Source organism: Molossus molossus, unplaced genomic scaffold (assembly GCF_014108415.1).
Source record: "Molossus molossus isolate mMolMol1 unplaced genomic scaffold, mMolMol1.p scaffold_m16_p_22, whole genome shotgun sequence".
Lineage (NCBI taxonomy): Eukaryota > Metazoa > Chordata > Mammalia > Chiroptera > Molossidae > Molossus > Molossus molossus.
In genome coordinates, this window is record NW_023425358.1 from 28,518,590 (window position 1) to 28,534,399 (window position 15,810).

The 15,810-nt window shown below is 45.3% G+C and overlaps 1 long non-coding RNA gene across 1 annotated transcript; it reads right to left on the reverse strand.

Annotated features, from left to right (window-relative positions):
- Nucleotides 1–5,530: 5,530 nt before the first annotated feature.
- LOC118640419 lies at nucleotides 5,531–15,087 on the reverse strand. Its single transcript, XR_004961351.1, has 4 exons — nucleotides 14,953–15,087; nucleotides 11,520–11,625; nucleotides 6,430–6,561; nucleotides 5,531–5,642 (listed from the first exon to the last, which is right to left on the reverse strand). It is a non-coding gene; the product is annotated as an uncharacterized LOC118640419 (long non-coding RNA).
- Nucleotides 15,088–15,810: the final 723 nt, after the last annotated feature.

Here is a 15,810-nt window from a genome sequence, read left to right on the forward strand (position 1 = left end):
ATCCTGCCAGCATTATTGGAATAAATGCTCATATATGATTCACCCCTATTTCTGCTTAATTTGGCTCAAGTAGTGACAGGCGGCTCGGACCCCTTCTGTGTCGAGTTTCACCTCCCCTGGAAACATCATCGAGGTGAACTCAAGCGCAGGACGATTCTGAGTTAAACCCGTTTCTTCCCAGCAAGGTCACGGAGCAACCAAGCACTTCCTGAGAGCACATTCAGCACCGGAGCCCTCGGGGCTGTGTTCTGCAGATGGACCAAGGAAAGTACATCCACCCTCAAAGAAGCCAGTCGGGAACGATGCTACCAGTACCGCCACCCACATTTGTCATTTGAAAGTTTCTAGCGGCCGCCTTAAAATAAGTTCACAGAAACGGGTACTGGTAGGCATTCCACATACATTACTTTCTAATTTAATCCTCGCAACGAGCATACGAACCAAGACCTTTTATGTCCTCATTTTACAGACGGTAACACTGAGGGCCAGAGAGGTTAGAACTGAGCTCAGGGTCTCACACTGGTCAGTGGCACAGGCAAATTCAAGCCAGACAACTGATTACGAAGTCTCTGCCCTTGGCATACGTGACTGGTGTAGAGAAGTTGTTATTTAGAAAGGTCAGGTAGGTGGGTCCCTTTCAAAGCAAGAAGCCTTTTTTCTTTCAATCTTTCATCTATTTCTGGCTTCTAAATTCAGATTCTGAAAAACCTGTTGTTGTGTTTTCCCTGTGGCAAACATGTCACAACCGGATATTAAATTCAGATCTAACCAAATATGCTTTTATCGATGTTACAAACTGGCTCTCTGTTTGGCCCTTCTTTGTCTGCAAAATACTTTCCTACCAACGTTGTATCTGTTTGTACTGTCTCACAGAGGCACAGAGAGGTGGAGTAAATAGCTAAGGATCACACAGCCCATGACAGGTCAAAATTAGGACACCTTTCTGGGGTTCCTAATCGACACTGGGTCCCAAGAAGAGTCCCTTCTGATCCACACAAACTCTGGGAGAAGAAGCCTTTCCCCTGCAATGTTTTCAGGCGTTCATTTATCGAGTGCCTATTATGTGCCTGGCACTGGGCTGGATGCTGAGGTTAAAGAGAAAAAAAAGCCAAGATCCCCACACTCGGAGAAGTCGCATTCTCTCAGGGGCAGCAGACACAGAGGGGCAATGACTGCACCCTGCGGTGGAAACGACCGGGAAACTGTGGGAACCCACGGGCAAAGCACTACCCCTGCCCAGAGCAGCGTTGGAGGACGCCCTGAATGGAGAGGGCAGTGGAGAAGCTGAACCTCCTGCAGAAGTGACCTCCGAACGAAGCCTCGAAGAGTGAGAGTAAAAGGCAGGAGATAGGTGGTCAACATAATGCGAAGCTGAGAGACAGGCGGGGCCAGGTCATGAAAGGCCTTGAGCGCCTGAGCAAGAAGTTTGGACATTTTCTTGAAGACAGGGACAGATTGTGCCTCAGTTTCCACATCTGAAATGGGAAGCAATCGTATCCACCTCATAGGGCTGCTGTGAGCTCAAAGTGCTAACTAAGCAAGGCCCTGGCCAGCTAGCTCAGCTGGTTAGAGCATCATCCAGATACATCAAGGCTGCAGGTCAGTCTCCGATCGGGGCACATATAAGAGTCAACAAATGAATGCATCAATAAGTGGAACAACAAATCCATGTTTTTCTCTCTCCCTTCCTCTCTCTCTAAAATATAAAGTAAAAAAAAAAAAAAAACCTGCTTAGCTTAATGGTTGGTGCATATTAGTGCTCAATAATTATAATTATTGAAAGGTGTTAGAGAAACTGACATGATAATCCCGATTACTGTTCATATGACAACTACCATTAATTAAACACAGTCCATGTGCACTTCGCGTGAGTCACTCCCTGAAGGCGCACCAGGTGGTTAATGAGTTATGCAGTGGCTGCTCGCTCTCCCACCAGAACAAGAGCTCCGTGAGGACAGGGACCTGCCCATCTCGTCTGCTGCTGTGTCCCCGGCCCTCCAGTGGAGACGGGCACAGGGAGCAGGGGCTCCACACACCGCCTCTGGATGAATAAATGATAGTCCCACTCACAGCAGTCCAGAGAAACAAACAGCACCTTGATTTCAAGATGGGGAAATAAAGTGCAGAAAGGTCAGGCAGGCTGCCTTGTGGGCAAAGATGAAAATGGGAAGGTCTGGAGGCCGGGAGACCAGTGGAGAGGTTGTTACAGACATGAAGGGAAAGAGAAACCAGGTAGGACGGAGTCACTAAATCGGAGATGTGAAGACGGTAGGTGAGTAGGTGGTGGGCGGGCAGGTGGGTGGATATGCGGATACGTGAGCGATGGGATGGTGGGTAAACTGAACGATGGATGGATACAAGGAAGGGATGATTAGGGATGGGTGATAAACAGGTCCTCAGAGGCCCCTAATGCCCTTGTGCGAGGCATTTTATACATAGAATAAAAACTGTTTATAAATAGTAACCAGGGCGGATATCAAAATATTGTCCAGATGATGAGGGCAGGGTGTATGAGACTCGGGAAATAAAACAATCCTCTCCAATACGCCTTCATGCCGCTTCTGTCCAAAACTATGCGCTCGGTTCTTCTTCCTTTGACCCCTCCGAGATAAATAAGGCATGAATCAGCCCTCCGCCGTCATTCCTTTAGCTGATTGCCACGTCCGAGCGCGGAGGCGTTAATTCATTCTGTACCTGACTGGGTTAAGCAGTGCCGGGTCCAGACAGGAGGATGTCATTGTGGGAAACAGAGCTGGTCTGACCGCAGAGGCGCCGGCGGCTGCCGCTGCTATTCCGGGGAGAGCGCTCAGGCACCTCGGAGTGGCTGTGAAGGATGGTTCCTGTCCGGTCGGGTCCAACAGACATCCAGTCATAAAGGTCCCCACTGGGTCACTCTTCTTTATTAAAGGCAACACATAGACAGAAGAGAGTCTGATCTGTTCTTCCTTTGTCTTTGGTCCTCGCCGTCCCAACTTTTCTCTGTGTCTTGAACACACACACACACATGCACACACACGCACACACATACACACACGCACACACTCACTCACTGCCATGTTCAGGACTAGACTACATGAAATACACTAATATAATTTAAAGGCGCCTCCCCACCCCGAAACAGCACCTTCCCCATGAAATGCACCCACGAGCAGTACATTCTTTTGTGATAAACATTATCCTGATGATCTCTTTTTAAATAATACTCAAGAATTCCACAGGCTGGACTCGCAGAAGTCAATATATCCCCATGGGAAGTTCCCCTAGTCTGTAATTGTTCAAATTACCCAGCGTATTAGTTTGCTCAAGTTGCCATAACAAAGTACCACAGATGGGGAGGCGTAAACAACAGCAACGTATTTTCTCATAGTTCTGGAGGCTAGCAGTCCAAACGCAAGGTCTTTCCTGTGCCCTAATCTCTTCTTAGAAAGACACCAGTCGTATTACATTAGAACCCACCCCAATGACCTCATTTAAGCTCAGTTACCTTCTTCAAGACCCTGTCTCCTAATACAGGCACATTACGTGGTACTAGGGGTTATGATTTTGACATATAAATTCAGCAAGGAGGGACACAATTCAGCCATAACACCCAGGGACATGAAGAAGTCCAAAGAAGCATCTTGTCCAACATCCACATCTCATGGGGACTGAAAGAAGTATTCCTTTTTGTGACTCGGGGTCAAAGTGTTACTTGGCATAGAGTCAGGGAGTTTAAGAAGGCTAGTGGGCAAGTATATGCCTGCACATGGCCCTTACTTGAGGAGAGAACCCAATGATGCCTTGGCTGGTTTGCTCAGTAGTGAGAATGTCGGCCCTCAGACCGAAGGGTCTCGGACTCGATTCCCAGTTAAGGGCACCTACCTGGGTTGCAGGTTCGATTCCTCGGTTTTACAGGAGGCAAACAATCAATGTTTCTCTCTCTCTCTCTCTCTCTCTCTCTCTCTCTCCCTCCCTCCCTCCCTCCCTCTCTCCTTTCCATGCTATCTAAAAAGTCAATGGAAAAATATCCTCTGGTGAGGATTAAAACATAAAGAGAGAGAGAGGGAGAATCCAATTTTTTAAAAAAATGCACCTCAGCAGGGAGAGAAATTAGAGGGTGTTTGAATGACATTCTTCCCTTTTACAAAATGGCTCACCACGGAGACCCTTTAAAGTGAGAGCACCCCTGTTAAATAGGTGCCTGGTCCACTCATTAAGTACTTGACAGAGAACCCGGGGCAGCTGGGAGTGGGAGGGGGCCGCGGAGAAGAATCTCAAAGCCAAGCCCTGGCCCATTTCAGACCAATTTGAAATGAAGATTTCAGAAAGGCTGAAAGTATAATTTAAGTGAATGGGCTAAGTAGGCTCCTGTGAATAACTCTTCCACTTAGACAATGCGGCTCGAGAACACCCTACTCTGCGGCCATTAAAGAGGGTGTTTCGGAAGAATATTTAATGACATTGGAAACATCTCAAAGGCAGGTGGCAAATCAGCATGTGCAGCATGATTCCAATTTTGGATTTTAAAAGAGAAATTCTATACATGGCAAAAAAAAAAAAAAAAAAAAGACCGGGAGTCTACGTCAAAATGTTAACAGTGGTTATATTTAGATGGTGGGTTAGATGGATGATTTTTATTTTCTTCCTTATTCTTGCCTGTATTTAGCCAAGTTCCTGATTATTTTTTAAGCAGTGAAGGACAACTGAAGTGTGTTTTTATACTAAGAATTCACAGACTGTCTATTGCAAATTTTTGCCTAAAAACAAAGTAGGAAACTCTTACTAGAAGGGCCAAATCTCTTATTGAAAAATGATGATCTAATGATGGCTAACATTTGAAAGCACTTATTATGTGTCAGGCACTGTGCTCAGCACTTGATGTAATCATGCCATTGACGCTGACCCCTCACAACTGCTCTACGAGACGGGTGTTTTTAAGCCCCTCCCAATTTTCTAAATGAAGAAACTGGGGTGCAGAGCAATGGCATCACCTCTCCAAGGTCACGAGCTGGCAGACAGCAGAGAATCCAGGTCTCCTGATTTCTAAATCAGGGCTCTTTCTTCTCCATAACACCTGGGTTTCTATAGATGCCCTAGTTTATAGGCTGAAAACGTCCCATAATTACCCCATAAATAAGCCATCCAACGTACGTATTGCTTGCATTTAACTTATTATTTAGCATTTAAAGGACACATTACATTGAACAAGAACCATCAATCTTTCACATAACGCTCCAGTTATTAACTTGGTAATTATAATCCACAGTCGCAAAGCTGATCACGCTTGTCGTTTCCTTGGTGCCGGGTTCCTTTTTAAAGAAGAAAGCTCATCAATTATCTCTGACCTGCTCACTCGGTAAATCCGCACCCTCCCAGAGGGGGTCAGAAAGCTTAACAGTAATTGCCGAGCTCCTAAGCCTGAGGAATGGAAAGGTGTCCCTCCATAATCCCCTTTAACATGGTATCAGAATATCGCGTAGCCCTTCTTCAATGCTAACAGAACACTTACTTATAAAGCATGCACTCTACGTGTGCCAAGACCTGAGCTCACTGCTTTAAGTTTACAGGAGTGACAGTAGAATGCAGTGGTTGTCAATCTTATCCAAAGCCAATGCCTCCTTGTATCAATCAGTTACTGGTGCGTAACAAACAGTCTCAATGGCCTACAAAAACAAAACAAAACATGTTTTGGCTGGTGGGTCTGCTGAGCTCACCAGGAATGCCATTAGCTTGGCTCCAGGCTTCCGGCGGGGTTCAGCTCTGTTCCAAGAGTCTCGCCATTCGCCTGAGACCAACAGCCACCTGAGGCACGTTTTACTCGTAGCAAATGGCAGAAGCTCAAGATGACTAGTGAGAACACATGCCTTTTGAGGGTCAGGTTCAGAACGGACATATTTCCACTTTTGTTGACATGTCATTGGCCCAAAATCATTGAGGTGCAGGAATCTTCTCCACCCACCCCACTGAGGCACCGCAGCCACCTGGCAAAAAGGTGTTGACGTGTCATTCCATTAAAGGGGAGAATGAGAAATTGGGAGCAATGATCCATTCCATCCATCCTTTTATAACACATATATGGTAATGTGCTCTTTACTGTCATGAAATGAAATTCAGAGATAATATAACCTACATACCTATATAGTTTTTGAGAACCAATTTCATGTGTAAATGTTAGAAGACCCAGTGAGGTAGGTGGATACTGCCACATAAACAAAGAACCACTGTGTGTGTAACAGCTACAAACGAAGCTGATTTGGGGGTGAGGTGTTAGCCCCTCAAGTGTCTTGAACAGTGTTATCATTGGTGATGTGATTTTTCTGAACTGATGTATACGTATGGATAAAGTTTTGAGCAAAATAAGCTACAACCATCCCTTGATGAACACTGTTAGGTTGCGTTCCTAGAAAAAGCAGATGATGCTAAAACATTGAAAATATACTCTATGTTTACCTGTAAAACAGGCTCTGATGATAATAAATAGGTTTTTCACCTACATGAAGGTCTGGCCGGACACTGGAAAGTGAAGCAGGACACAGGAAGGTCTTCCCCACACACTGCTGAGTGTCTAGTTCATCTGGCGCCCTAAAGAAAATCATGCCGATGTCATAATTTTGTAACTCCCCATCGGTGTAACTACCAAAATCGTACAGGGCAGCATTGACCCTGTGAGAACCACCGGTGCTGTACTGGAGTCAAATCTTTCATGTTCTACAGCCTGACTGAATCCAGGCTCTGCCTCCTCCTGACTAGTTGTGTGACTTCAGACAAGTGACTGAGCTGCTCTGAGCCTGCCTTACGTGTAATGTTGCTTTAAGGATTAAATGAGAGTGTGCAAAGGGAAAAGCATTTAACGCAATGACTGCACATACTAGGTGCCCAATAAAAGTCAGTGCCTAATGTTACACTATTCGCTTAACTTGTTCCCATTTCACAGATGAGGAAAGGGGCTTGATGTCTTCCCTCCTCCTCTCCCTGCTCTTCCAGTCTGAAGATGGGCAATGACTGATGCTCTGCTGAGTCAGCTTCAGAGCACAGGTGAGACCGGAGAGGCTGTGGGATTGACAGGTGAGTCCACGCGTGAGGGCGGGTCTGGGTTCAGATTCCAGGCTAGGATTATGCAGTGGTTTTCCCCTGAAGAAATCACCCTCTTCCGCATCACCACTCGGCACTCTCAAGAGTGATGGCAATGCAGACCCTCCACCGTGGTCCAGAGGCGGACATGGCCATCAGTGGTGGTGTCAGAGGCGGCGTGGGAGACAGATTCTGGAACCAGATGCCGGAGTTCAAATCCCAGCTCTGCCACCATTCACGCATCCATGTGACCTTGGGAAAATTACTCAACTCCCCTGTGCCTCAGTTTCCTCATTTGTAGGACTAGTACCTACCTCACAGAGCTGTTGCAAAGCCTAAATGAGTTAATATATGTAAAGCACCTAGGACAACATTGGCATAGAATACGCTCTCCATGATTGTGTACTATTATCATTATTACTGAGACAGGATGGTTGGCGTCCACCCATAGGTTCCGTGCAGTCACACAGAGCCTGGCCCACAGTGAATGGTAAAAAGGGACCAAAGCAATGGATGAATAACTGTGAACTTTGGAAGCATAATTTTCAGCTTCCAATTCGGGCATATGAAAAGCTGCAAGGGGGTATTTATGTGTATCAGCATGAAAAAAACACAAAACGAAACAAAACTAAGGTGTGCTCACAGCAGTTAACATTCTAAATGGACTACGGCCATCAGCATCAATCTTACACAGACTTGCCCTGACAAGCAAGGTTTTTTGTTTTGTTTTGTTTTGTTTTTTCACCCGTTCTTGTCAACATTTACAGAGCAGAATGAGAGTGGGCATTGGTGAGACAAAGAATGGGGTAACAGGGGAAAGAAACGCTAATAGAAGCAGAGTGCCTAGTACAGAGGCTGATGCATAGTGGGCCCTCAAGCGTTATTTGTTCAAGGAGCGTGGGTGAATGAATGAATGAATGAATGATCTCCTTTTCTGCCCTCATTTCAAACTTCAAGTCAGATGATTTCCAGAGATGAAGTTATTATTATCTCTGTTCATTTTGAAAGTCAATAGCTTCCTTAGGAGGGGTTTTGAAATAACATGTTTTGCCCTGGCTGGTTTGGCTCAGCAGTTAGAGCATTAGCCTGCAGACCAAAGAGTAGTGGGTTCGATTCTGGTCAGGGGCATTGGTTGCGGTTCAGTCCCCGGCTCTGGTTGGGGTGGTCCAGAGGCAACCAATCAATGTCTGTCTGTCTGTCTCTCTCTCTCTCCTTTCGTCCTTCTCTCCCTCCCATTCTGTCTGAAAATAAATGGAAAAATATCCTTGGGTGAGGATTAAAAAAGAAAGAAAATGGCATGTTTTCCCATTTTTCCTAGACAAATCATAAATATCTCAAATTCTGGTGCTCTGCCACTTACTGGCTATGTGATCAGTGTGTTGCTCTGAGTCTCATTTTTCTCACAGGTGGTCCCTCAGAACCCACACAGAGTAGACATAATATAATATCATGAATGGTTTATGTGCACGAGTGTAGGCTCAGATTTACACAATATAGCCGGTGCTCAATTTGTTAGTTTTGTTCATTCCAACCTTCTTATCGTTATCACACAGCATCTTATTGTATATTGGTAACTCTTTCTTTCTATATAGTACTCAAGAGTTTGTAAAACATCGTAATACCTGGGTTACAATTCATTTAACACTTATGCCCTCTCTCATAGGTCCTCACAATTCCGTGAGTAGATATTACTCACCTGCATCAGTCATATATTCCCCCAATCATGCTGTGTAACAAACAATCACTAAAACCCCAGAGCATGGAGCAGTGAACATGGGGTTCAGCTGACTTGGACCAGGCTCGTCTGATTTTGCCACCTTGCTCGTATGTCTGTGGTTAACTGCAGGCTTTCTAGGTCATTTTACTGATCTTGCCTAGACTCACGGACATGCCTGGGGTCTGGCTGGCTGTTGGCTGATTGAGGACGGCCTCAGCTGGGAGTCCTGGGATGACATGTCCTCCAGCAGGCCAGCCTGGGAATTTTCCTGTGGCAACTGCCAGAGAAACTAGAGTGAAAGTAGCAGAGCAGTCTGGCCGGTGTGGCTCAGTGGCTGAGCGTCGACCCATGCACCAAGAGGTCGCCGGTTCGATTCCCAGTCAGGACACATGCCCAGGTTGTGGGCCAAATCCCAGTGGGGAGCATGCAGGAGGCGGCCAATCGATGTTCTCTCTCATCAATGTTTCTGTCTCTCTCTCCTTTGCAGTTTCTCTCTAAAATCAATAAAGGAAAAGAAAAAGAAAGTAATAGTTCACACTTCCACTTATATCACGTAACATCACATCAGCCTAAAAAAGTCACAGGGTTAGCAAAGATCCAAAGGATGGATAAAAACACCCCATCTCTTTTATGAAAGGACCTGCCAAGGGTCCTGTGGGTACAGGAGGGGTGTTCTGAGTTGAACTGTGTCTCTCCACAATCTGTGTGGTGACATTTTAACCCTCAGTTTCTGAGAATGTGACATTAGTTGGAGATAGGTCCTAACAGAGGTAACAAAGTTAAAATGAGGTCATTAGGGTGGGCCCTAATCTAATATGACTAGTGTCCTTATAAGGAGAAGTTGGACAAGGACGTCCACAGAGGGAAGATGCTCTGAAGACACAGGGAGAAGACCGCCACCTACAGGCCAAGGAGAGAGGCGCCTGGGACAGAACCTCCCTTACAGGCCTCAGAAGGAACCCACTTTGCGAACATCTCGGTCTAGAACTTTTAGCCTCCAGAACTGTGAGACAAGGTTACATTTTTGTGGTTTAAGCTACTTAGTTTGTGACACATTAAGACAGCCACAACAAACTAACACACTGGGCAAAGAATGAGCGTTGATGCAGTCAATCCCCGCTCCCCTATTGGACAGCGGGGAAACTGAGGCTCCAAGAACGCAGTCGATGTACTGCTCACGAGGCATCCGAGCGGTGAGTGGATACGGGTGACTTTTATCGGATTTCCTCACACCTGCCCCTAAGACATTTCAGTTCCCAACCCTTCTCCGAGGGGCCTTCCAACAGAGAGGCACCGACTGGAGCACGGCACTGTTCATGCCCAACTAGGCAACTCTGCATGCTGCTTCAGAGCCTCTGTTTTTAGTCCTTAATGATCTAGTAATTGTGTTTATGGCTTCGCAATGAAGTGTGCAGAGCTCCGATAGCCGGCGTGGTGTCTTGAGGGCCTTTATTTGATCTGAGACTGTGCAGAGCTTCAGACAGATTAGGGAGGGAAGAAAAAGAGAAAAAGGTGTGTGAGGCAAAGAGGAGAAAATTCAGGTCAAATACTTTCAAAATGGTTTTCAGCTAACCACTCTACACACTTGAGCCACCAATTACATTTACATGGAACAGACTCAATTATTTGGGATAACTCTGAAGCCACTAAAATAATTTCTTGGACAGAATAAAATGAATGGATAAGATTCAGGCCACTGACTCATGAATTAATCAAGGTTCTCCAGACAAATAGAACCAATAGGAGATGATAGATAGATAGATAGATAGATAGATAGATAAAGAGATTTATCACAGGACTTGGATCACATGATTGTGGAAGTTGAGAGGTCCATGATCTATTGTTTAGAAGCTGGAGACCCAGGAAAGCCGGTGGTGTAGTAAAAAGCCCCAGAGAGTTGATGGTATAGATTCCAGTCCAGGTCCGAAGGCCTCAAAACTAGAGTGAGATCAATGCCCCAGCTCAAATAGTCAGATAGAGTTAATTCAACCTTTCTCCACTTTTATTCTATGTAAGCCCTCAACAGATTGGATAATGCCCACTCACATTGATAAGGGCCAACTGCTTTATTCAGTTCACCCATTCAAATGCCAATCTCTTCCAGAAACAAGCCCTTTTCCACCTCTCACAAACTCCCCACCACCACCCCTGAAATAATACTTAACCAGCTATCTGGACATCCCACGGATGGCCCAGTCAAACTGAAACATAAAAGTAACCATCACAGCCCATTACACAAGTATTTACTGAGGACGTATCATGTGCCAAGCACTATTATAGGCCCTGGAATACAGATGTGTGAGGCCCCACCCACATACACAAGAATCTCATTATCCATGTGCATTCAGTGTTCACTCATGAAATCCTCATTGTGAGCACTTACTGAGTGTTCATTGCTGTGTGAGTCACTGAGGATACTTCCATGAACAAGACAGACTCAGACCCTCCCTTGTGGCGTCTACAGATGAGCCAGGGAGGCAGGTATTGGCTAACTCACGGCACGTTTAAGCAATCACAGGTGTGATGAGCTCTGCACGGGAAACTCAGAAGCTGCTGAGGACTGTGTAACAATAAGACCCGTCTATCTGTTTATCTGGGGGGAGAGAATTAGGAGAGGCTGTCTTCAGGAAATGAGGTTTAAGGTGAGGTCTGCAGGATCAGTAGGGATTAGCCAGGCAAAGGCAGTGGAAACTTCCTTCTGAGAAAGAGAAAGGAAGCCGCCCTGGCATCCATGAGCTGGCCTGGTACTTACTATCAGCTCGGCCTTGATGTTGCTAGGTGCTCACAGCGACGACTTCATGCTCTCCTGTTGAAAAACGACGACAACAATTGCGTCATCAGACAAGGCCACTCGGAGACTGTAATGGAGCAAGACAAAAACAAGCATGTCTGAACACGAGTTATGAACTCTGTCTGAACCATACAAATGACCCAATTTCCTCTACCCTGTCCAATGGGAGGGGCTGCTGCTGCTTCACCAATTACAGCTTGCGCCTCACTCTGGTCTTTTCTCCTTTCAGATGAGATTTATTAAGATGCCTAATCATAGAAGTACTCCCACTTCCTGCTTGTATCCAATCCAGAGCAAGGCCCCAGTTCCTTAAACCCTCCCCCAAGTCACCAAACCTAAGCTCAAATCCTATACTAAGTCCTGTCTAACACCCCACGGTGTTACATTTCCCTGCTACATTTCCCGCCCTCATTGCAAGGAATAATAATCCCAACTTGCCCAACTGCAACAGTGTTCCTGGTGGTCTTTAGCTGAAGGGTATTGACACTTGGTAAACCCTTTAAAGAGAGCGGTGTGGCTCAGTGGATTGAGCATCGCCCCACAGACTGAGAGGTCCCAGGTCAATTCCTGGTCAGGGCATATGCCTGGGTTGCAGGCTTGATCCCTAGTGGGGCCATGCAGGAGATGGCCAATTGATGTTCTCTCTCATCGATCTTTCTCTCTCTCTCCCCCTCTCCCTTCCTCTCTCTCTCAATAAAAAAAAATCCCTTAAAAAATAATTAAAAATTGAACTGCCATTTGATCCAGTGATCCCACTTCTAGGAATATACCCTAAGAAGCCTGAAACACCAATCAGAAAGAATATATATGTACCCCTATGTTCATAGCAGCACTATTTACAATCACTAAGATCTGGAAACAGCCCAAGTGTCCATCAGTAGACGAATGGATAAAAAAGCTGTGGTACATATACACAATGGAGTACTCTGCAGCTGTAAGAAAGAGAGATCTCTTATCCTTTGGTACGACACGGAGGGACCTGGAGAGTATTATGCTAAGCGAAATAAGCCAATCAGAAAGATATATATTACATGATCTCATTTATTTGTGGAATATAATGTACAAAATAAGCTGATGAATAAAACAGACCCAGAAACATAGTAGTAGGGTACAGACTGACAAACCTCAGAAGAGGGGGATGGGGGGAGAGAAGAGATAAACCAAAGAATTTATATGCATGCATGTGTAACCAATAAACATAGACAACAATGTGGGGGGCGGGGATCGGGAGGAGGGTGTCAATGAGGGGAAAAGGAGAATCATAACAAAACATATAACAAAAATAAATTAATAACAATAATGATGATGTTGTAAATATAAATGAATTAGTTTGGAACAAAGTACATTATATGTTGTGGAGAAGAGTTGCCAAACAAAACAATCAACAATCAATACACACAGAAATGTTTTTATAAAAACATAATTTTAGCCCTGGCTGGTTTGGCTCAGTGGTTGAAGCATCAGCCTGCGGACCAGAGTTGTGGGTTCCATTCCAGTCAAGAGCACATACCTTAGTTGTGATTCATCCCCAGCCCTGGTCAGGGTCATGTGGGAGGCAACCAGTTGATGTGTCCTCTCACATTGATGTTTCTCTCTCTCCCTCCCTCCCACTCTATCTGAAGATAAATGGAAAAATATCCTCAGGTGAGGATTAAAAAAACAACAACATAATTTTAAACTTACAGGTAAGAGTGGGTTACTTCTGGTGATACGGGTTAGAGAATTTTACTCCATCTTCCATGTTCAAAAATCATGTTGCATTGCTTTGACTTTTAAAAAATACTTCTTAAATGTGTCCCACTTGCTGATCTCTTTCCAATAGTCACCAATAGACCCCCATCTTAGATTGTACCTTCATTTTCCCTCCTCTCTCCCCCGTGTCCCTACATCCAGTCACACACTGAGCCAAACTTTAGTGCCTCTAAAACAGGTACCTTTGACTTAATTCTGAGTCAAGCAAGGAGCCAGTGAAGGATTTGAGCAGGAGGAGGATGTGGTCCGATTTACATTTGCTCAGTGGGGATATCAAAACACTTAACAGGTGGAAGTCCTGGAACTAACCCATCAGAATGGATTCAGGGCCCTGGGGCCACCTGCTCTGCTAGGCATCGACCCATTGGCTGCTGCAGGTCTGAGGTGTCCTGGGAAGAGGCTGGCGCCGTCTGGGGGACAGAAGGCTCCCGACAGTGGCTTTTTTAAAAAATCACTTATAGTATTAATTTGCCACTGTATTAATTATATTCATAAATACATATATATATGAGAAAGATGAAGAAAATATACAACAGCAAAGGTTGTCTTTTCGGACGATAGGATGAGTGGTCTAGTTCAGAAGAACTTTAATGTTTTAACAATCAGTATGGCCATCTTGGGGCCTAACAACTAAATGTATGTGCCGATGTCTGCACAGAACGAACCAGCCAGGATAATTTTATGAAAGATTAACTGATGTCCTTTTCTCCCACCACCAGTGTGCCCTGTTCTCCCGTGACCACAGGAGTCAAGCCATGGTTAGACCATGAAAGTAGAGGAAAGGCTTTTAAGTGTCAAAAGCCTGAACCAAGAAGGGAGCCAGAGGAAAATAAACACAAAGAGGCAGAGCAGGGTTTTCTGCTTTCAAGATGAAATAAACCAGGAGGGAGGGCACAGCTTGGGTACTACCCCAGACCACAAGGGGGCGCTATCAACAAAACTTTTTGTTGGAAATCCGAGTGCCACAGGTGTATGCTCAGCGCTTCACCCAATAGGGTGACAAGAACAGGGAAAAGAGAAACGACTAGGGTCCAGGCACGTGAAACAGTCACGGATTTCCTCCCCACACAGGGCTGCATGCGTCACCCATTCCCACCCCCAACACTGACATTGTTTAAGCCTCCGAGAACTTAAAAAAGAAAGAGTCCGGCTCTCAGATCCCAGCTATAAGAGACAATTCTTGCGACAATTCAGGAATTTTGAGCATGGACTAGATTTTAGATAATATTATGGAATTATTGCTCTTCTTAACTATGCTAATGGTATTGCAATTATGTAGGAGAAAGTCCTTCTATTGAGGAAAAGGTAGTCTGAACTACTGAGGTAAAATACGATAATTTCTGCAACTTACTTTCAAATAATTCAGCAGAGGAAACACATGGGTACATAAGACAGAGAGAGAAAGCAAATTCAGCAAACTGTTAACAATTGATCCGGAGGGGAGTATATGGGTGTTCACCGTACTATGGTTTCAACTCTTCTGCAGGTCTTAATTTTTTAATAATATACAAAAACTTTTAAATAATATTTTCATCATAAGATCACAAGGAAAAATGTGGTCCTATAATAGTAATTTAAAATGCTTTAAGCAGCATAAAGAATGGTTTGCATTAAGTATATTCATAAACCTGTAAAAACTCACCTATGAAAAAGATGAAGGCAATGTAAGTCATCATTGTTGAATTAGAATGGTGGGGTTATCTGTGGCATTTTCCTCTGTGTTTCATCCTTCTGTGCTTTTACAATATTAAAGAGTCCTTTCAGGTATTACCTTAAGAAAGACGCTGGGGAGAAGAATAAAAACGACGCTGAGTTATGGAAAAGTGAGAACGCCGGTCCGAGGGAACAGGACTGCAGAAGCCACTGAACGGAGGGTGCTATGCCCAGACCTCCCCCTGCTGGCCCTGGCACTGAACGGAGGGTGCGACAGCCCAGACCTCCCCCTGCTGGCCCTGGCACTGAACGGAGGGTGCGACAGCCCAGACCTCCCCCTGCTAGCCCTGGCACTGAGTGCTGCCATTGGCACCATCGGGGGCCTCTCGAAACCCACTGGGGCTCCTGCCACCTCCAGAACACCATTTCCAGGTCTCGCATGTGCATCTGGTTGGCCAAGTCTAGGTTGCTTGCTCACACCTGAACTGCAGGGGGTGCCTAGAAGATAATGACCTCACCTTTGGAGCTTCTACAGTGGGAGGGGAGCCTCTCCCTGCCCCCAAGACTCACGTACTGGGAAATTTCCCAAAGACAGGATGGCAGTTCTAACATTGGGCACCCCCCCCAAAAAAAATGATAAATGTCACTGCACAGTTGTTCTTCCCACAACAATTGGGTCAAGCACAGTGTAAGAGAAAACAGGACCAAGATTTGACCTTTGCCCTCTAGGAGTAACTTTGAGAGTGGATATTGTTTCTTACTCTTCTTTGTTACCTCTTGGTGTGTGGCAGAGAGTACACACTCAATAAATACTGGCTAAACAAATAAAAATAAATGATCTGCCCTG